At 36.8% G+C, this 21,064-nt stretch overlaps 1 protein-coding gene across 4 annotated transcripts in view; it reads right to left on the bottom strand.

Moving 5' to 3' along the window:
* Positions 1 to 21,064, bottom strand: part of ncalda (neurocalcin delta a) — a 57,083-nt gene that overhangs the window by 12,414 nt on the left and 23,605 nt on the right. Inside the window, exon 3 of one of the 4 annotated variants that reach the window (XM_051865280.1) lies at positions 5,898 to 5,962. The exons of 2 other annotated variants lie outside the window; for them this stretch is intronic. The gene's annotated coding sequence lies outside the window, so the exon portion shown is untranslated. Of the gene's footprint in view, positions 1 to 5,897; positions 5,963 to 17,044; positions 17,272 to 21,064 lie in introns of those variants that run through there. One more of the 4 variants, XM_051865279.1, reaches the window with a different exon arrangement.

The following is a 21,064-nucleotide window of genomic DNA, read 5'->3' as shown; positions in this document are numbered from 1 at the left end:
ACATTCATTGTGGAAAAAATTGCCATCACATTGCCAGACAGCCTCCTGTATGAATGCAAGACTGAGCACTGAGGTTTTCTGAACTTTATAATCATTATAATTTTTCTTGAATCCAGTGCCTCGTGTCTGATTAAGCTTTATTAATTCTTTATTAAGTCTCCTTCACTCGTTCCACCATCTGCTTCTCATGCACGTTGGGCTTGTTTACATCTGAGTGCGCGTGTCCCTTCGACGCAGCATACAGCGGTGTAGTGCATTTTATACGGTTGATGGGTAAAGTATTCTTAAAATGTATTCTAAAAATTTGAATAATTCATAATAAATAATTATTCACGGTATTTTGAAGTGCCCACGTTAACAATATTGTGCATATTCATTATCGTGATATATCGTATTACCGAATATCGGCACATGTCTACATCCATCAGTTTCTTTAGATTCTCTATGCCAATTTCAGACAAATAGATTTTTTGAAAAACTATTCTGAACATAAATCATAGCTATTCCAAGTCTGAATTTAAAAGGATTTGGGTTACAGGCGTAAAGGCGTCGGAATGGCCATCTCCTTGCAGCAGATCTTTGTTTGTGTGTGTAACAGAGGAATTCCTGGCACTGTTTTGATTCATTTACACATTTTCTAAGCTCTCAGGAGCTCTTAAGCTGGTAAAAAAAAAAAAAAAAAAATACCACTATATGTACACACATACAATGAGCGCATTTAACCCAGCACACAGCATTGTTTTGGATGTTCGGTAAATTCTGTTACAAAATATATGTTATAAAAGCTGTCCAATCAGGTTGTGACCGTATCTTTGTTCCTTTCCTTTAGATTCGTTATTAAAAATGACTGAATGCTAAGCAAACCAGGACTAAATGTAGACATGCTATTCACCTTTTCAACATAAGACAAAGTAGTGAAAGGAAACTAGTGAGAGAGAGGGAAAAAAAAGTATTTTACATATCTGCTGTGGCTCTGACAAATGCCATTCTAATGAAACTTTGTGTTACCAAGTAATAGGCTGGCATGAAACAATGACATGTAACAACAAATATTGGTTGACTATTTTGCATGCAGTAGTACAGTTCCTTCACATCCAAGTAGACAGTTCTTGAAACTGTCAAAAGTCAGGCTTGTGAAACTAACTGACTAAATGGGAAAATGTATCTGCTGATGACAATGATTTAAAAATACCAACAATCAGCCAGATATCTTTAAAATTCTGTCAAGGTTTCAAACACTTGGGACTGAAACATGCTGCCTTCAAACCTTTCAAATACATAAACTAATACATAATACAGAAGACAAATTAATACTTTTATTCAGCAAGGATATTGACAGTACATAAAATTAAGAATAAAATTACTGTCTCAAATAAATGTTGTTCTTTTGAACTTTTTATACAAAGAACCCTGAGAAAAAAAAAAAAAAAAAAAAAAAAAAAAAAGGTACCACCGTTTCCACAAAAATATTAAACCGCACAACCATTTTCAATTGTGATAAGTAAGAAACGTTTCTTGAGCAGCAAATCTGCACATTAGAATGATTTCTGAAGGATCATGTGACACTGAAGACTATTGATGAGAGAATGATGCTGAAAACTCAGCTTTGACATAAATTTTATTTTAAAATACATCAGAAAACAGTTATTTTAAATTAATTTTGTAATAATTTCACAATATTACTGTTTTTACTGTATTTCTATTAAAAAAAGTGAAAAAAATAAATAAATCAAAAAATAAAAAATATTTTAAAAAATCTTGCCGACCCCAAACTTTTGAATGGTAGTAAAAACTGTAGAGATGACAAATGGCAGTTTTACTGCTCTTATATTTTTTTATATAATATATGAATAAATAAATATATGAATATTGTATGAATTTCACAGTATTCAGTAACTCAAAGTCGCATGAAGCTGAAGATTGTCTTTTCTTCTCTACTGTGACGTCTATCCGAGTGAAACAGCATCTGAAATGAGAGGGCGGGACTTGATTTCGTCCTTCAGGAATTGATTGGATCGTTGGAAGTTGGGCATTGCTAACAAAATGGAGACATATCTGAATGCCCGTTTGTAGTCAGTTGTGGGGGATTTATCTCCACCGGACTCACATTACTGTAAGAACTTTATTTATTGAGGATGATGAGGACTGTCAACGGCACTAAACAGCGAGAGAGCGTGCGAGAGAGAGACTGACTGACTGACAGTGTGTGTCCGTTGGCGTGGAGCGAGCGTTTTCGGTTAATTCCTATGGAGGTTGAGCCTCACGCTTACGCGTAAGTTACGCGTAACGCTCAACTTCCATAGGAATGAATCTAAAAACACTCTGGTCGGTTGCTCTGCTCCTGTGGACACACAGCCTGACTGACTGTGCGTGTCCTCAGGTTCCTTTCAATGTTTGAGAGTACTGTACACACCCCAATGACTGGCATCAGCCCCAGCAACAGCATTTTCCCCTTACGTCACTGGATCTGCTGTCAGTTCCAGATAGCTCCGCCCTCGCGCTATAACATGTGACAGGAAGAGATGATGAGTCGTTTTGAGGGGGGAAGGCAGGTTAATGTTTTTGATTAAAGATTACGAGGGCACATGAATTTAAAAAAAATAAATAATGAAGTGCACGGATAAATTATTGATAATAAATACTAAAATATTCCATAAAAAAAATAAGAGTTGTCAATTTTGATTTCATGCCAACTTTAAACTAGAAATGAAGGTTTGGTACTGACGTTTGTGTCATGGAACATATGATGCTTTGTACAATACATCATTAACCCCTTAAGGCAAAACCCAGACACACCTTTTTTTTGGTTTGACTAATAATATTTGTACTTCACGCCATTTCAACATTGAACAAAGAACAAGAATAAAAGCAAATAGAAAGACTGGAACCAGAGGAGGATAGAATCAGGACAACCAAATTGTTCTTTAACTACATATAAAAGCATACAGGAACCAAACTCCCTATTGAATCACTGCATGTCTGCCCAGGAACCTGTCCATTCAGTCTAATGATAGAAGCCATTAGCGGTAACCACAGAACAACAGTCACATGAGAGAGCTCAGAACATGGAGTCCAAACAAGAAGCCCTTGAGTTGAAGACTGAAACGGTCGATTGTTTGTCTCCAAATGAATATTTATAGTGCTATACGTGTTTAAACCATTTTTAACTGCAAACTGATAAGGAAAGCAGATGCTGAGGTCACACCGCTATGAGCTACATTCACATCTTATATTTAATATGTAATGTGCTAGGAAATAGTTTTCAGCTAAGAGGTGTCATGGCTGACAGGCATTTATTAGCATCCAGCATTAATCCTCCTGATTAAACTGAACATCAAATTTAAACAAAGAGGACAGACTGGGGCTTAATTACAACGCAGTTAGCAACGCTGTCATCATGTACAATAATGAAACTCTGTGACCTCTTGCCATGTTGCTATGGAAACAGACACTCCATGCAGCATTGGTTAGCTGAGAGAAAACAATAAATCAATGAGACTACAGATGTTTGCATCTCTAGAAGGAACACTGCTGCTTCTAATGGATTTCCTTATAAAATTGGGATTTTAGCCGTTTGGAGAGAAGAGACTACTGGTACAGTGAAAGTGTTGCACAAGGAAACTATTGAATTTCTGACCGTTCCTACCCATAGTTTGGTTTGTTTGTGATCCAGTGCAAGCAAACGTAATCCTTAAATCATTAGCTAGGAGCATGTTTGGGGAAAAAAATTAAAAATTCAAGCAGCTCGTTGCTTTATCTTAGTCACACCTCAACCTATCACTTCTACAGCAGAGCAGAACCACATCTTATCTGGATCTTAGCTGATAAGAATGTGTTAGGATTTGGTGAGGTTAATTAGACAAGAAAAGGCAAACATAACTAGCAGGACACCAGTGTTTCACTGTTAACTAAAACTATTTAAAAATTGTTTTTTGTAATTGAAATAAAGCTGAAATAAAATAAATATTAGAGGGATAGTTCATCCAAAAATGAAAATGATCCCATGATTTACTCACCATCAAGCCATCCTAGGTGTATATGACTATCTTCTTTCAGACGAACACAATCGGAGATAAATTTAAAAATATCCTGGCTCTTCCAAGTAATAATGGTAGTGAAGGGCGGGGTGGGTGAGGGGTTTGCCCCCCATCAGATCCATTATAAAAAATAATCCATACGGCTACAGGGGGTTAATAAAGGCATTTTGAAGGGAAGATGCATTTTTATAAGAAAAATATCCACATTTAAAACTTTATAAATTCAAATATTTAGCTTCCAATAGACGACCGTACGCATACTGCCCAAGTCGACTTGCGCTACAAGAGTAACCCGTGAAGCGATGTATGACACAGGATGTAGGAGTATCGTAAGCTTAGGACACCTCTCGCGGTTCAAACAATAGGGCTAGGCAACAAACTCAAGCTCCTCTTCTCTTATATCAAAATCCTCCGACATTTCTCTTTAAAAATTTATTGTTTTAGACTTCTAATTTGTGACCGGTGTTTTGTTTTTTGCTCTATCCTCTGAGCTTCCATGTTCGTCCTTACGTTGGGTCACAGTTTACTCTTCCGCCGCAAACTGATGCCTTCGACTGTCCGCCAGAAGCTAGTTATTATAGTTAATAAAGTTTTAAATATGGATATTTTTCTTACAAAAACCCATCACTTTGCTTCAGAAGGCCTTTATTAACCCCCTGGAGCCATATGGATTATTTTTATGATGGATAGATGCATTTTTTTGGCTTTAAAATGTGGCCCCCCATTCACAACCATTATAAAGCTTGGAGGAGCAAGGATATTTCTAAAAATCTCTCTGATTGTGTTTGTCTGAAAGAAGATCATACACACCTAGGATGGCTTGAGGGCGAGTAAATCATGGGATAACTTTCATTTTTGGGTGAACTAAGCCTTTACATCAGAAATGTTGAAGTACTGTAATAAGTTGAAGTACTACAATTACTATATCTAAAAAAAATAAAGATAAAAAGGAATATTTAAAAAACAATAATAAAAAAAATAATAAAAATGATAAAAGCACATGAACAACTTAAAGTAAAAGCCAATTCAAAATATGAATAAAAATACTATAACAATATATAAATATAAATTATACTAAATATAATACATAAATTATACCAAAATAACACTGCAGGGCACTGGTGGAAACAAAATCCTGTTTTCCCTTCATAAAATGTTGTATAATTGCCACAAACATTCATATCGGCAGGTTGAAAGCAGATCTTCAAAAAAAGAAGGCCCTCGATCTGGGTGGTAATTTGCTAATGACAGAGAAATTCATCTAATTAAGCTCTTGATGAACAGAGGTTTATCTTTGATGTCCACACTGTTGCTGCTTTCAGCCTCTTGCCATGATGTAATGATCCCGCACATTTTGTCCAGTGAATCCACAACTTTTCCAGTTGTTCTTGATTACTGGATAAATATTTTATAGCGATTACCAAATATATACTTCAGACTAAGCATAACTAGAAAACACAACATTTCCAAGCCTGAAAATCTTAATCTTAAAATTCCTTGATATATCCAGAATTTTCATGATTGTGGGGACTTCGAACTATAGGGAATTATCAAATTACTAGCTCTTAGCAGTCATTAGTAATTATTCCAAACGTTTTAACTGCTTATATGAACAGAACTTTAAGCCTAAAAACAGTGCTGCCTGATTTCTGTGATCACAAGGAAACTGAAATGCTCTAGAGGTTAAAGAGGAAACCATCCTCTCCTGAAAGGAAACAATTACTTGTTCCACAGAATATCCTGACCTATTCTGCCATGAGTGCAACTATGTCCTGTCTCTGATATTTTGTTTTTCTCCTGAATTGTCTGGGTGACATAACCCAGGGCAACAATGATGATCTGTTGTGATGACAAACTTACTGGTGTAGTCATCAACTCTTGTAGCTTTTCAAATCATTCATTGTGCTCACATTCATCCACCATCACTGCACAGAGAAATAGACAGTAGAGGAACATAGTTCAACAGTTTCAATCTCTTGTGCATGGTTTATTACACTTTTATCCAGTACTATGTCTCGTAGAGTTTACGGATATTCAGATTGAACAGCATAAAATGAATGAACAATGAAAATCAATACGTGAAATGACTTGATGGAATCCTAAATGCAATATGAATGATACTGCAATAAAGGTTTTAGCAGTCCTAATCATTAGGCTAAATTATCTTTCTCTTTATTAGCAGTGTCGACAAGATCATACCTGGACAACCTGTAAGACAACATACAGGTATAACCTCAAGATCTAGTTCTTGAGCAGAACCATCTAGTTCTGTGGATGAAAAGTGTAACAAGGACTCTCCCTTTCAGTCACAGTTCTGTCCAGCAGTGCAGGCCTTGCCCTCATTATCCATGGCACCAGTCTAAACTAGGAGCCTGGCTGCATTTCCCTCCTCGAGTATTTATATAATTGATCAAGGTCAGTTTTGCATTTTTTTGGAGTTCAGAAAAGAAAGACTGAGACCACGTTTGAAAAAAAGGGATCTGAAACCAAGAAACCGGCCTGAAGAATGATTAATATAATAATACCAGACATTTCATGTTGGCGTGCCAGCAAATAAACAATAGCACAGGAAAAAAAGTTTCCCACAGAGAGAGGAGAGCCAAGGAAACAAACAGAATGACTATTAACACTTCCAACTAACACTTCATAAATAGAGCAAACTAAGAAGGAACGCTACAGTATCCATTTCCAAGTTTTCTGAGAACCGTATTTTTAGCAATGGCAATGCATTTGATGTGAGAAGTACCAGAAATATGGTGATAATAAAGGTACAATTTAATCATTTCAGTTCTCTCTAGTTTAAGCCACTCTGTCTCTGAATACAAAAAAAAAAAAAAAATGCATATCTAGTGACAGACTTAAAGCTATAAATTACATTTATATAAACTACAGCATCATTCCAGAAATGTACAAATGGGGGGAAAAAGCAGTGTGCAACACTCATGAGCGTAACAAAACAAGAACAGCTGTGTCCAGCTCTCAGCATGGTGGAGGATATTTTCTGACATGAGGAGCCCTGCAGAGAATGAGCTGGACATAAACAGGGCAAAAAAATGACTCCTATTCATTTCAAACTGAGAGCAAATCCAAACCTCTTTCACAATGCATTTTTTTTTTTTTGGTCCTGAGACACTTTCAGCAACTGAAAGGGAATTGAAATGGAAACAGCAGACATACTAACAAAGTTCATCATATCTACTCAAAGACAAGCAGAGACAGAAATATACAGAATAGGGCTGTACGATATTGAAGAAAATGCAATATTAAAAACGATACGATCCGATACGATAAAGTGTGTAAAATCAATTAAAATTATATTTAAATATATTTAAAAACTGAAAATTATATAACCAATATATACATACAAGTTTCACATTCTTTCTGGGAAAAGAAAGCATCACTAAAACTTCTTAAAGTGAACAGCAGTGTTTTAGCATTATTTATTTAGCATAACAAGGACTCTGGCATTCAGTCACAGTTCTGTCCAGCAGCAGGCCTTGCCCTCATTATCCATGGCACCAGTCTAAACTAGGAGCCTGGCTGCATTTCCCTCCATGAGTATTTATATAATTGATCAAGGTCAGTTTCTTGTTTTTTTTGGTTTTTCAGAAAGAGAAAGACTGAGACCACATTTGAAAAATGTGGTCTGATGTGACTTCTCCCTACGTCACGCCTGACCTTTCCAACATAATTTTGTAATACATGGCACATCGCAGAGCTAGTGCAAGATGAGCATTTGTGGTTAAAAAGTAAATCATTTTTATTTTTTTTAGAAAATGACTGATCGTTTCGCTAGATAAGACCCTTATTCCTCGGCTGGGATCGTGTAGAGCGCTTTGAAGCTGCACTGAAACTACAATTTGGAACTTCAACCCATTGTACCCCAGTTAAGTCCACTATATGGAGAAAAATCCTGTGTTTCCCTCAAAAACCTTAATTTCTTTTCGACTGAAAAAAGACACGAATTATCAGGAAATTTTAATTCTGAAGTGAACCAATCCTTTAACGTCAAGCAAGTCACACTTAAGTAACAGTCACATGCCCAGTCTATTCTCTGCTCTGAGTCAACCAAAAACTTTGACTTTTTGCAACTTTTTGAAGTAGCCTATCAAAATCATTCAGATAACGTAAGCCGTTGTGATATGCATATCGCGATATGAACATTTGCGATATTTCAATATATTGTGCAGCCCTAATACACAACCTGAAGATCATTCTAATCCCAAGTGCAAAAACTCATTCTAGAAACTTTTGTTGAAGTCTGTGTAAAGTCAATTCTGAGAATTGTTTCTAAATACATTATAAATGTTACAAATGATTTGCTGAAACACATTACAAAGACCGTAAACTATGTAGTACTGAATTGTGAAGTTGGACCGTTAAACAGTTTTTCACCAATTTTGTGTTCATGATATTTTGGGCGGGGCTAAAACGGTGGCTTGACGCACTGGAGCCACCAAGCATGGCCACGCCCCTAACACTATGATAACTACAGCGTATTAGTATCAGTGGCTCGCCTGCTCAATCGTGAGTTACTGTCATTACTGTTTGTTAATACAGCCTACATTTTACTAACTATGTTTTTCTATTAAACTATATGATTACTTGGTCTAATTTTATTTTTTTTACTTTAGAATGTAAAAGGTCTAACCCAGCATAAAAGGAGCTACCAGTGACGTAGGCGTACGCTGATATGTCAAACGCACGTGAAACACTAGCACCCGCCATTTTTTAAAAGCTGTGTACACAGCCTATTTATATTATATATATATATATATATATATATATATATATATATATAGAGAGAGAGAGATATATATATATATCTCTCTCTATATATATATATATCTCTCTCTATATATATATATATATATATATATATATATATATATATATATATATATATATATATATATATAGAGAGATATATATATATATAGAGAGAGATATATATATATCTCTCTCTCTATATATATATATATATATATATATATATATATATATATATATATATATATATATATATATATATACACACACACACACACACACACATACACACACTCCACGAACTAACTCTACAAACCTGAAAAACAGATGGAAAAATGATAGATGGACCTCGGAACCATACGCTAAGGAGAAAATCCAGCGCGACTTTGAGCAGACCAAGCAAAACATGATTGTGTATTTCTGCTAAGCTAGCGACATTGGGCATCAACCAACCACACGGGCACGGCAAAAGCTAATACTGTTTCATATACTGTCTACTTTCTTTGAATAACAGTTCTATCTAATAACGTATTAGACAGGACTGTTAAACAGATCGTAAACTAATGAAGATGGAGAATGCGAGCACTGTGTGCTCAGGATCTGTCTGAACTGTTCTCAGCGGCGTCAAAATAAAAGTCTGCTGTGCCGTCAAAATAAAAGTAACATCAACAAGCGCAGTTTACATCACTTCAGGCCTAGGGGAACATTAGTTCTCGGGGAACCACACTGGTGGCGAAAGCCCCTGTTTTTTTTTTTATTATTATTTAAAGAAGAAACCAAACCAATATATAGTTGACATTTGAGGTTTAATGCTATAGAAAAACAATAAATTGTATTTTCAGATAGTTTTTTATTTTTTATTTTTATACAAAAATATGGCATGCGGTTGCTTCAAACAATGGTATAAAGCTATTCAATACATCATTCAATGTAAATTGTGATAATCGTAATTAATAATCGCAATTACAATTTCATGGGAATAATAGACAATTATGATTTTTGTCATAATCGTGCAGCCCTAATCTCCCATCCCGGCCTTCATCCTCCCATATCGCGGCACGACATCTGGTCCACAGTTGGCAGTACATCCCCACCAATGAGTGCAAGTTGCCTTGTGTGCTTATATAATTAGTAAGTAACTCTACTAAATTTTGCAACCCTCTAACATGATTCTTTTGTTTTTATACATCAGTATGTTTGACTCGGACAAGTAAGTTGAGAGAGATGGCATCTTTCTCGTGAGTAGGTGTGGTTTCAGCGCCGACAGCGGACACGCCTCAGTGTTTGAGAGCAGAGAATGCTTATTGTTTGCTTATTTATTTTTTCAAGATTTTGATAACTAATTTCATTTACTTGGCAGATCATTCAATTTCATTTTGGCTGGGTGGTTAACATTTTTCTGTGGTGTGACAAATTTAGAACACATTTTAATATTGCTTTGCACAGACTTTAAGGGAAGGTATTACTTGTGATAAGACCCACTTGTGATAAGCTCTCACTTAAGTTTTTTTTTTTTTTTAACTGATCTTCTACATACCTACTTTTATATACGTCACAGAAGGGCTGCACAAATAATCTGAAAATTTACTGTGACTGAGATTACAGTTACTGAGATTACAGATTCGCAAAAGATGTTGAGCATTGTAGCCAATCACAGACATATCTTGTGAGTGCATGATAGCCAGGGTTTGAAATTAACACCCGCCAACCCGCCAAATACGGGTAAGAACCAACTGTGGCAGGTAATGCTGTCAAACCACTAGCCAATTTGGCGGGTTACTTATGTTTACTTACTCTGCTGGGGAAGTTCGTGTAAGCCAAATCGGTGCAAATTTAGCACAAATACTCAACTGATATATGATATATTAAATACAGTGAATTTGCACAAAATCTGCGCATTTCTGGCTTGGTTAAACATACGCATCACTACAAAACATAACGGTACGCTTATTTGCATTGAACAAATGGCGAAGATTAAAAAAAAAACATAATGTGGCGATACTTGCATGACCGCGTGGTTTATTCCGCGTGGTGTTTGATGTTCTTTGTATTGTATTTATCTGTTTATCTAAAACAACAAAATATTATAGTATAATAGATATTATGTACCCTCCCCGTTGTTTTCTATCTTTCTCTTTTCTCTCTTTTTTGTAATTTCTACTGTATTGTGAAGCATGTGATGTTCTTCTGATGTAATATGGAAGTTACCCTTGTAGGTTTGCGGTGTGTGTGTTCATTACTCACTACTTCTAATGTGTGTGCACTAACTTAGATGGGTTAAATGCAGAGGACAAATTCCGAGTATGGTTTACCATACTTGGCTGTGTCATGCCACTGTAATTTACATTTTTTAACTTTAATTTACATGCTATTTGTTGATAATAAAGCATTAAAAAAAGCCATTGCCATATATAGCCAAATATATATATAGTGCCTGAATGGCCGGTAACTTAAATTTAGTAGCCAAATTGGCCGGTGAGTAAAAAAGTTATAATTTCAAAGCCTCATGATAGCTATGGCCATTCAGTCTCAGGCCATTGCAGGACTTGTGTTGAAATGAAGTGATCGACAGCTTCAGTGATTATAAAGTGAACGATCTTTAGTTGCTTTCCTTATATTCTTTCACAATTTGAATAAAAGTTTTATTTTTCAAGCTGCAAAGAGGAAGAACAGTCACGTACACATTTCAAAATTACAAGAGTGACAACTGCATTTAAAAATGATAGTTACATGTAGGGCTGGGCGATATGGCCCAAAAAAGTCAGTCAATATCAATAATTATCACAATAAATGTCTAATCTTTATTTATTTTAAGTTGTAAACATTAGATTGAACATTTATGGAACTTTTGCCTTAATTGCATTGAAGAAAATTATATTGTGATAACTATTGTTATGTTTTTATCACCCATCTCTAGTTCTGTGTGCGTCACTGCTGAAATTGTGGTGACTGACAGTGATATCCAGTTTTTGGCTTCTTGTGACTGAACAAGAAACATGGAGTTTTTAAACCTGTTTACTATTTATGGCATAATATAGATTTATTAGCCTAAAGTTCTTCTAACTTCTCCATTTCTCATTGCTCTTTTATCTAAGTAACACCTATAGCACAGAGGTAAGAGGAACTTTCTTAGGTTTCAAATTCACACGAAAGAGTACAGAAGGAAATCTCTTTTTTTTTTCTGCTCTCTTGCGTGGGCACACTCTCTGTACTGGTAACATTTCAGATGATTCTTATAGTCAGATTTATTCAGTGCCAGTGCTGCCTGAGGCCATTTCTCTCCATTTTACATTTTAAGAATGAACAACAAGCTTGTAACCATGTCCTTACAGAGCCTGTGAACAGTCTGAACTTATAAGAACTTCCCCCTAAGTTTAAATAGGTTGCATCTTCTGCATAGTGAGCGTTGCATAATAACAATATCACTCAAGGCAAAAGCTTTGCAGAAGTGACCCATCATTAAAACTAGGGTTGGGTATCGTTTGAATTTTATCAATTCTAATGGGGGTAAACAAAGTGTCAAACATTTAGATTATCAAACATATTTGTGACTCTGGACCACAACATCAGTCATAAGAGTCATTTTTTTGAAATTGAGAATTATACATCATCTGAAAGCTGAATAAATAAGCTTTCCATTGATGTATGGCCGAGATACAACTATTTGAAAATCTGGAATCTGAGGGTGAAAAAAAATTCTAAATATTGAGAAAACCGCCTTTAAAGTTGTCCAAATGAAGTCCTTAGCAATGCATATCCACTCACAAAAATACATTTTTGATACATTTATGGTAGGAAATTGACAAAATATCTTCATGGAACATGATCTTTACTTAATATCCTAATGATTTTTGGCATAAAAGAAAAATCGATAATTTTGACCCATAGTGTATTGTTGGCTATTGCTACAAATCTACCCGTGCAAGTGGTTTTGTGGTCCAGGGTCACATTTATTCTGTGTCTTTTTGAAAAACCTTCCGTTGTAGCCGAATAACATCACGTGAACAGCGTCAGCCAATAATAAGCCGCCGTTCTGACATATAACCTGGAAGCGCTGAACGTAAACAGTGTAAAAGAATGACACCGAAGACAAAACATTGTTGAATAAAGTCATCACAAAAAGTATTCTCGTCGCTTCATAAATTAAGGTTGAACCACTGCAGTCACGTGGACTATTTTAACAATGTCTTTAGAACCTTTCTGGAACTTGAAAGTGGTGGTTAAACTGCTGTCTATGGACAAGTCAGAGAGCTCTCAGATTTCATCAAAAATATCATAATTTACGTTCCGAAGATGAACGAAGGTCTTACGGTTTTGGAACGACATGAGGGTGAGTAATTAATGACAGAATTTCCATTTTTGGGTGAACTAACCCTTTAAGACCGAATGCACAGACCCAAAATACTGTTTTGCATACACCTCTGTTTATGTTCACTTATGACAAATCCGACTGTGTTTACAAGGATATATTGACGTAATTTTGTGCATATTGGTCCATTCAAGCACAAGGAAACATGAAAGAGAAGTCAATTCCAGCCCGGAACTACCTTTTCTGCAGTGGAAATGCACAGAACGGTTCGAGAACGGACACAGGCCGGGAACATGTACGGGAACAGTGGCTCTCTGTGGCCAAGCCACGCTTCAGATGTGTGCGACTGTGCGAGGCACGCAAAACAGTGTGTGAGTTCCTTTCACGTCTTCTTGCACTAAAATGGTTTACAATCACATTAAAATGTGAACACAGGAATTGTAAAGCAGAATCGAAATGCACGTGTTTTATCGAATCTTGGAAATTTGGAACCGGTTCTAAAATGGATACCCAACTCTAATTAAAACACAGTGAGTAGTAGTGACAGAGCCTGTCAGAGCAATATGTTTTTTTTTCTCTTTTTTTCTTACTAGATAAGCTGTTTTATCAACCCTACAATTAGTGTACAGAAAGTAGTGGTTTGGCACCCAACCCAAGGTTTACAGGATTTGACAAACTGTCGAGTATCATGTTATGATCTGTTCAGTTTTCAATGGACTGGGTTATAAAAAAAAAATATATATATTAATATTCCTAATAATATACAAATTGTAATCTTTAGACTATAGACTATTTGAAAAGGAGTTGTAAGAATCAGCAGTCAGTCAAGTTAATAAAAAGAGTAAGTGATTTAAAGTTTTAAAATGTGACGTGTCATTTTTAGGCCAGGTTCAGGTTATTGCAGCCTAGTGCAGATCTCTAAATGCAAGTCACTTTGGATGAAAAGCACCTGCTAAACACAAAGTAAAGGCCTGTTCACAGCAAGGCAAATGTTCAGTGCAAAAATTTGGTGTGATAATTTAAACAAACAGTTGTTAATTCATCTCTTCAGACCAACACAGACATTTGCATGCTGTTACAGATTCTTCCATTGCACTGCAAATAACACTGACCAACCAATAAGATTTGCATATTTTATGCCTGGAGCCATTGTTATTACATAAAAGTTCAACTTGGTGGTGCTCACAAACAGACAAAGTGACATTAGCTCCTTTCACAGTCTTTACTGGCAAATTACCTCATTTCCGTTGAGAGATCATGTGTGAACAGTAGGGGCGTAACAATATATCATGTCAATATACTGCAATACAAAAATGCAACAATATATATTGTGGATAGTGACAATATGCATTGTGTATAGTTCACCCAAAATGAAAATTACTGTGTGAGGAAAAAAAAAAAAAAAAAAAGAAATCAATTTTACAATTTTAGTTTTAGTGTCAGTACTACACTACATATAATGTTGAATATAATGTATAATAATGAAATGGGGGAATATTGTGGGTCCTGATAATAACAAATGTCTTATGTTACCAATAAAAAGTGCCTTACATTATTTTAAATGTATCTAGTCAATGACAGAGTGCAAACATATTACTCTAAAATAATTCTGTATTTTCAGCTTCAGAATCATGAATATTTTTATTCTGGTGTCACCATTGTCCTGTGCATTGGGTTACCAGGCAGTCCAAGCCTATTCAATGTAATACCAAGTTTAGCATTTTAATCAACAGCACATTTTTTGGTATCCTTTTACCATATGTCTTGAAGTAATCGCAATAATATTGTATCGTGATATGTATCGAATCGTGACATGAGGGTATCGTTACACCCCTTGTGAATAGGATATTTTTTATAAATATTTTTTGCGTACTATAGTAAATGTAGTATTATGAATCTCAAGTTTTTAAAAAAGCAAAAAAAAAAAAAAAATGTTCAGTGTGATCATCCTCTTACATCTATTAATCAGAAGTAAAAACAAAATGTTGGACAGATAGTGAAACTAAAGTGCTTCTCATCCAGGTGGATGAAGGTGGAGGTGGATAAAGACGGAATGCTGCTTCTTGTGCGAACAGCACATTTGTGTATTTATTGGAAAATCAATCTTGTAAGATTATGGGAATTTACCAGCTTTTTTGTGTGAAAGGAGATAGAAAAGAAGAATACAGATTGCATGCGATAATTAGTTTTGTGTCAAACATTCGTCTTGGTGTGAACAGGCCTTAACACTTTTGAGCACTTGCAACAGAAAAATTCAAGTTATTTCAGAGTCTCCTAAAATAGCAAAATTTATTTTACTTAGTTTTGATCTTGAAAATGAAAGAGTGCTTCAGTAAACACTAGTAGCGTAGGTTTGAGATGCATACGTTATGGCATTAAGTGCTCATCAGACTGATACTGACAGGGAGAATGCTATTAAAACAGCACTTAGAGGCTTGATAATGGAAAAAAATCATGTTCATTTGGCACTCTGTGTATTTAAGCCATTTAATAGATACACACAACACACACACACCACCTACACACTGCGCATACACACACAGACAAACGCTGTAATAACAGACAGGGCTGATAACACACAATAGCAGTGGTTGCAGCGAGGAAAATCTCCTCCCACACACGTGGGCCGTGATGAACAAGCTGCCAGCAGTGTCTCTCATGCCTACTGCCAGCAGGCCTCCAACGCAGAAGTGTGTTTGTCTTTGGTGCCATGTGTTTCTGAACTACCAGTAGGCTGTGTGTGCACGAGTGTGTGTATAGGAAATACTGCCACATCACTACAGGGACCCGATAACATCTAATAACCAATATGTCTCGCAGCAGGAGTCAAGCAGAGCATTGAGTCGCTTCGAGTCTGCACCTCAGATAGGTCAAATTAGCTCTTGGTAAATTAGCAAGAGATGCATATGATGATCCTTCCATTGGAAATAGAAGGAATCTGTAACACTTTGGTATGGGGAACACATTCATCATTAACTATGACTTTTGCCTCAAACTCTTAATTTACTGCTTATTAATAGTTAGCAAGGTAGTTGTAGCGTTTAAGTTTAGGTATTTAGGGATGTGGAATATGGTCATGCAGAACAAGGCATTAATATGTGCTTTATAAGTATTAATAAACAGCCAATATGCAAGCTAACAAGCAACTAGTTAACGTGAGAATCGTTTCCCATACAAAAGTGTTACCAAGGAATCTTACTTTAATGAAAGCGCAAAATACACTTTAGAAAGCTCTTTTCTTGGGTTTAAAGTGATAACACAATTATTTTTGAATAAAGCCAACCATTGAGCCTACAAAAAAACTCAAGCAATTAGCAATAAATGTTTTCTTCCTGCCATAGATCACCCTCCACCCACGTTCAATGCGACAGGGGGGGATGGGGCTATTCTGGTATTCAGTGCAAGTGCGTCTCCTCAGAGAGAGCATTCTTTACACACACGCTCACCCACATGCACGAGTTAAGCGAGCAGTGAAAGTGTGGGGGAAGGTGAAAATGAAAAGTTGGGGAAGAGTAGAGGAAGAATTTGGAAACATTATGCCAGCTTCCTCATCTCTCCTCCTTTCCCTTGAGGCTCTGTAATGTAGCTGTTTTTGCTATGACAATATGACGAAATTTAGAGCTGGTTGAGTGGACTATCTCCCTCCAATTCATTCAACCTGTCCACAAACAAACCCATAACATGAAGAGATGGACAGGATAGGGAAACATTGGAGGAGATGATCTCTGTGTGTAGGGGAGTTTATCGAGTGAATGACAGAAAGTGTACACTAAACTACATCCTTTCTCCTATTCATAGACTCCCAATGCGCTGTTAGCGTGTGAAGGAGTGAGCCAGCATGCAACAGCTGTGCACGAATAATCACACTGACATCTTGCATAACATCTCACTACTTGCTACAAAAGAAAAATAAGGGAGTATGACTTACCTCTTTTACTATTTCTATTTATCCCCTGCAATCCACTGCCTTCAACAGTCCATAACCCGGATATTTATACCTGATGACGATGATGATAGTGGAAACAGACAGTGAAAAGAGACCACCAAGACTAAGACTAACCGTGTGAATTCAACAAGTCCTCAAGATTCTTCGAAGCCCTATGCAGTCAAGAGTGGACCAAACTCTGGCAGCGTCCCTCCCCCGGTGACGTCAACAGCCGGTCACGTGAGCGCATGAAAAGCAGAAGCGAGCTAGTGTTGCCCTGGCAACAGGCAGACAGTTCTATAGTGATTTCAATAGGTCATCTGTCAGAGCTGCAGTGAAAGAGACCCTCACAAAACCACAGTCTAATCCCGCAGTCATAATGAGCGAGTGTTGTAGAAGAAAAGCTTCAGTGTAGACAGGAAGCTGTGTCTAACGATGAAAGACAAACCGCATGAAGTGTGCAACAATTTGCGCAACGAGAATACACAAAAATCATCAGTGTAATGCACTCCATAGAGAAGTGTTGCGGTGTGAAAAGCAGTGCTGTTTCAGACATGCTTCTCTCAGTTATGGCAGGAACAGTGGCTGGTGCTGAGTCAATGGTTCCCATGAGACTTTGGATCTAGATTATAAACATTCTTTGGTAATCAGAACCACAGAGGAAGGCAGAACATAAACAGACTTCCACTTCATGATGTTAACATTACAATCCTAGTGCATTATAACATTGCATGAGAACATTTTGCATTTATGTGATGCATTGACAGTTAGTATGTCATCAAATTCCTTAAACCGAAAGTGAACCTTTAATGGTTAAAGTCCAGCTCAATGTCAATAGTTGTAAAGAATTACAACTAGAGCTGCAACAGCTAGTTGATAAAATTGAGCAATCTAGTGCAGGCCAGGCTTGTCATAACAGGCAGCTTAAAGCAATTTTGAACACACCACAAGATAATCGGGCTGATTTTGGGCCGATTTCTCTCCTTTTGACAATCCCAGGTAATGTCCTGATTATCTTGATGGTTCTACAGATTATCTTATCAGATTTTCCTGTGGTGTGAGGTGTGTTAAAAGTGACTGAATCTGCTCAGAAGAATGTCGGAGCCGCCCCGATTGTGAATCATGTTTAATATTTACGATCAGAAATCCTCATGTGTGGGGGGAACCCCAAGGAAAAACGCACGCATGCTCTGGAGATTATCACGTGAAACGAAACGATATCCAATCAGAAAGTGAGCTGACAGAAGATGGAAGCATAACAAACGCAGTCATGGCACAGCACAAAGTTAAATGGAATTGAACAGGAGAGACGGGGGATCAGTTTGTTGATTTGTGGCAATAGCTCGAGTGTTTATACAACATGTCCTGTAAAACATACCAAAATCATTCCAAACACTATCATTGCAATTTCTTCCTGCATATCATCCGCCATGTTTATTCTGAAGTCTCAAGTGATTTTGCAAGATTTCCCATGTTTACAGTCGGGACTCTGGTTGACGCTGTTCGCGTGAGCAGCACGACACATGCGTGTGATGCTGACGCAGGAGCCGGCCAATAATAAGTCAGTGTTCTGACGTAGAACCTGGAAGCACTGAACATAAACAGCATTGGAGAATGACACTGATTAAGGCTGAATCCTGAATGGACATTTCGGACTACAAAAGATAAGAATAAAACGGTCTCTTCACTCAAATTGTTGCCTTTTCAGTCAGCATTTGACATTCCTCCTTTTAAACGCTGAATTTACTGTATAGCAGTGTTTCCGTGACTGTCCAATGCAGGCAAATATGAGTACGTGATTAGTTGTGTGTCGTCAAGCGTCTAGCTGTAACATTCTAACTCCGCAGCGTTTCACACTGTACAAGTTTGGCACCTCAATGTGTGGTTAACATCGCAAAAGAAGTGCTAACCCTGTACGAGAGCAAGGTTTCATAACTCCAGGTAAAAAGCGGTGCTAGCCCCGCTTCTAAATTACAAGTGTGAAACATTCCTTTACTCTGGGATAAAGGGTCAGTTCACCCAAAAAATGAAAATTCTGTCATTAAGTACTCACCCTCATATTGTTCCACACCTGTAAGACCTTCATTAATCTTCGCAACACAAATTAAGATATTTTTGATAAAATCTGATGGCTCAGTGATGCCTCCATTGCCAGCAAGATAATTAACACTTTCAATTCCCAGAAAGCTATTAAAGACATATTTAAAACAGTTCATGTGACTACAGTGGTACAACCTTAATGTTATGAAGCGACAAGAATACTTTTTGTGCGCCAAAAAAACAAAACAACGACTTTATTCAACAACATCTAGAGATGAGCGATCTCTTACAGACCCGAAATTGCGCAAAATAATGTCTGGTTTCAAAGGTTTTTTCCCCCCACATCTTCCATTACTTGGACAAACAGATGAGTTTGGATGCTGCCTCAAACTCATGTCATTGATTGACCCAATGTCAGGCTACACAAACAATGTGCAATACTTAAAGTGAAACAGAGCCACAGTGTTTAAATTAAACTACAAACTGCTTATGTAAAGTTCTCTCTGCACATTAAATGGGGATAGGAGAAAGTATTTTAACAGTGTTAAAGTGTGCTGGAGCTAAGAAGTTTTCCAAACTTGATTTAAGGGAAGATTTGCAGGATTTAGAAACCGAAATACTGCTTTTTAAATATGAACAGTGTAAAAATAATGTGCTCTAGTCATAAAACACTTTTCACTCTAATCACCATTCAGGGATGAAACACAATTAAACTCTAACATTAGGTTGTCAGCATATGTGCGGTTACCCTTTCAACATAACTTTGCAGCACATTTTTGTATTTGTGTCTTTCAGAAACATAAAAGATTCTGCAGGCTGCATTGGCCTGGCAGCCAAGGGAGTGAGTCCTGGTCTCTGCATTCCTTTACAGACAGCGGAAAGAGAAGCACAGGGGTCTCTGGGTCACTATTTCAGGGTGAACCCGCCCACTCTCCAGCCCAAGAGCGTGGAAAAATCTGCTTTCATGCAAGGGGTCTAATTTGAATACCATCTGGTAGATAGTTGAATAGAGGTAACCAAGCCTCTAAAATGAGGCAATAAAGGATGACAACAGAAAAAGGGCAAGGTCAGAAAATAAGAGCACCATGGAGGGAGAGATTTGGCACAGAGAGAGGGGGAGCATCCCCCAAAGAGTTGATGGGTAGAGTAAGGGGAGCGGAAGTTTGTTTAAGACCATGAAAGGAAAAATACGTTGCTAAATAAATGAGAACAGGGAATAAAATGCTTGAAGCAAGCAAAATAAAAGAAATTTGTTTCTGGTGGGGTGGTCTAACAGACAGCCAGTGTCAATTTATATTTCAAACTTAGAAAAATAAATGGTTCTGGATGTAATAGACACCACATGCACTCTGTTGAAAGAAAGACAGGAAAACACCAGTCTGTGAATGGTAAAAATATTTTGGTAAAATAATCAAATTGACTATAATTCTGGATTAGCACCAGGCTAATATAAAAAGCTCTTATATTAATCAGTTCTGCATGGACTTACATAAGTTTAACATCTGTACAAACAATGCCCAGGGATGAAAAAAAAAAAAAATGTATAAAAAAGATACAGTTCACTGAATACTCTATGAATGTTTGTGACAACATGCCCTATGCATTAGATAAGGTGCTTACTGCTGTACATCACACACTCCTGCACAAAATAATGCTTTGGATTATGAAAGACTACCACTGAGAGTTTAGGGTAATGGGATGCTGAAAACTTGGAGTCAGATAACCGACTCAAGAGTAAGAGCAGCTGGCATTTCAAGCCTTATTCAGATGATTTAGCTTTAACTTAAATTAATTTCACTTTTCCAAAAGTGACCTTGGGAAGCAATGTGATGTAGAAAAATATATAAAAAAAGCATGAAAACATTATTATATCCAAACTAGGGATGTGCGATATAACGGCCACCATATCTCAGCCGAAATATATTCATTTTTAATGTTATGGTTATTGGTCCGATAACAAAATTAGGCCAATAAGGCCACTTC

Source organism: Ctenopharyngodon idella, chromosome 16 (genome assembly GCF_019924925.1).
Source record: "Ctenopharyngodon idella isolate HZGC_01 chromosome 16, HZGC01, whole genome shotgun sequence".
NCBI lineage: Eukaryota > Metazoa > Chordata > Actinopteri > Cypriniformes > Xenocyprididae > Ctenopharyngodon > Ctenopharyngodon idella.
This window is presented reverse-complemented; position numbering and strand designations above follow the sequence as displayed.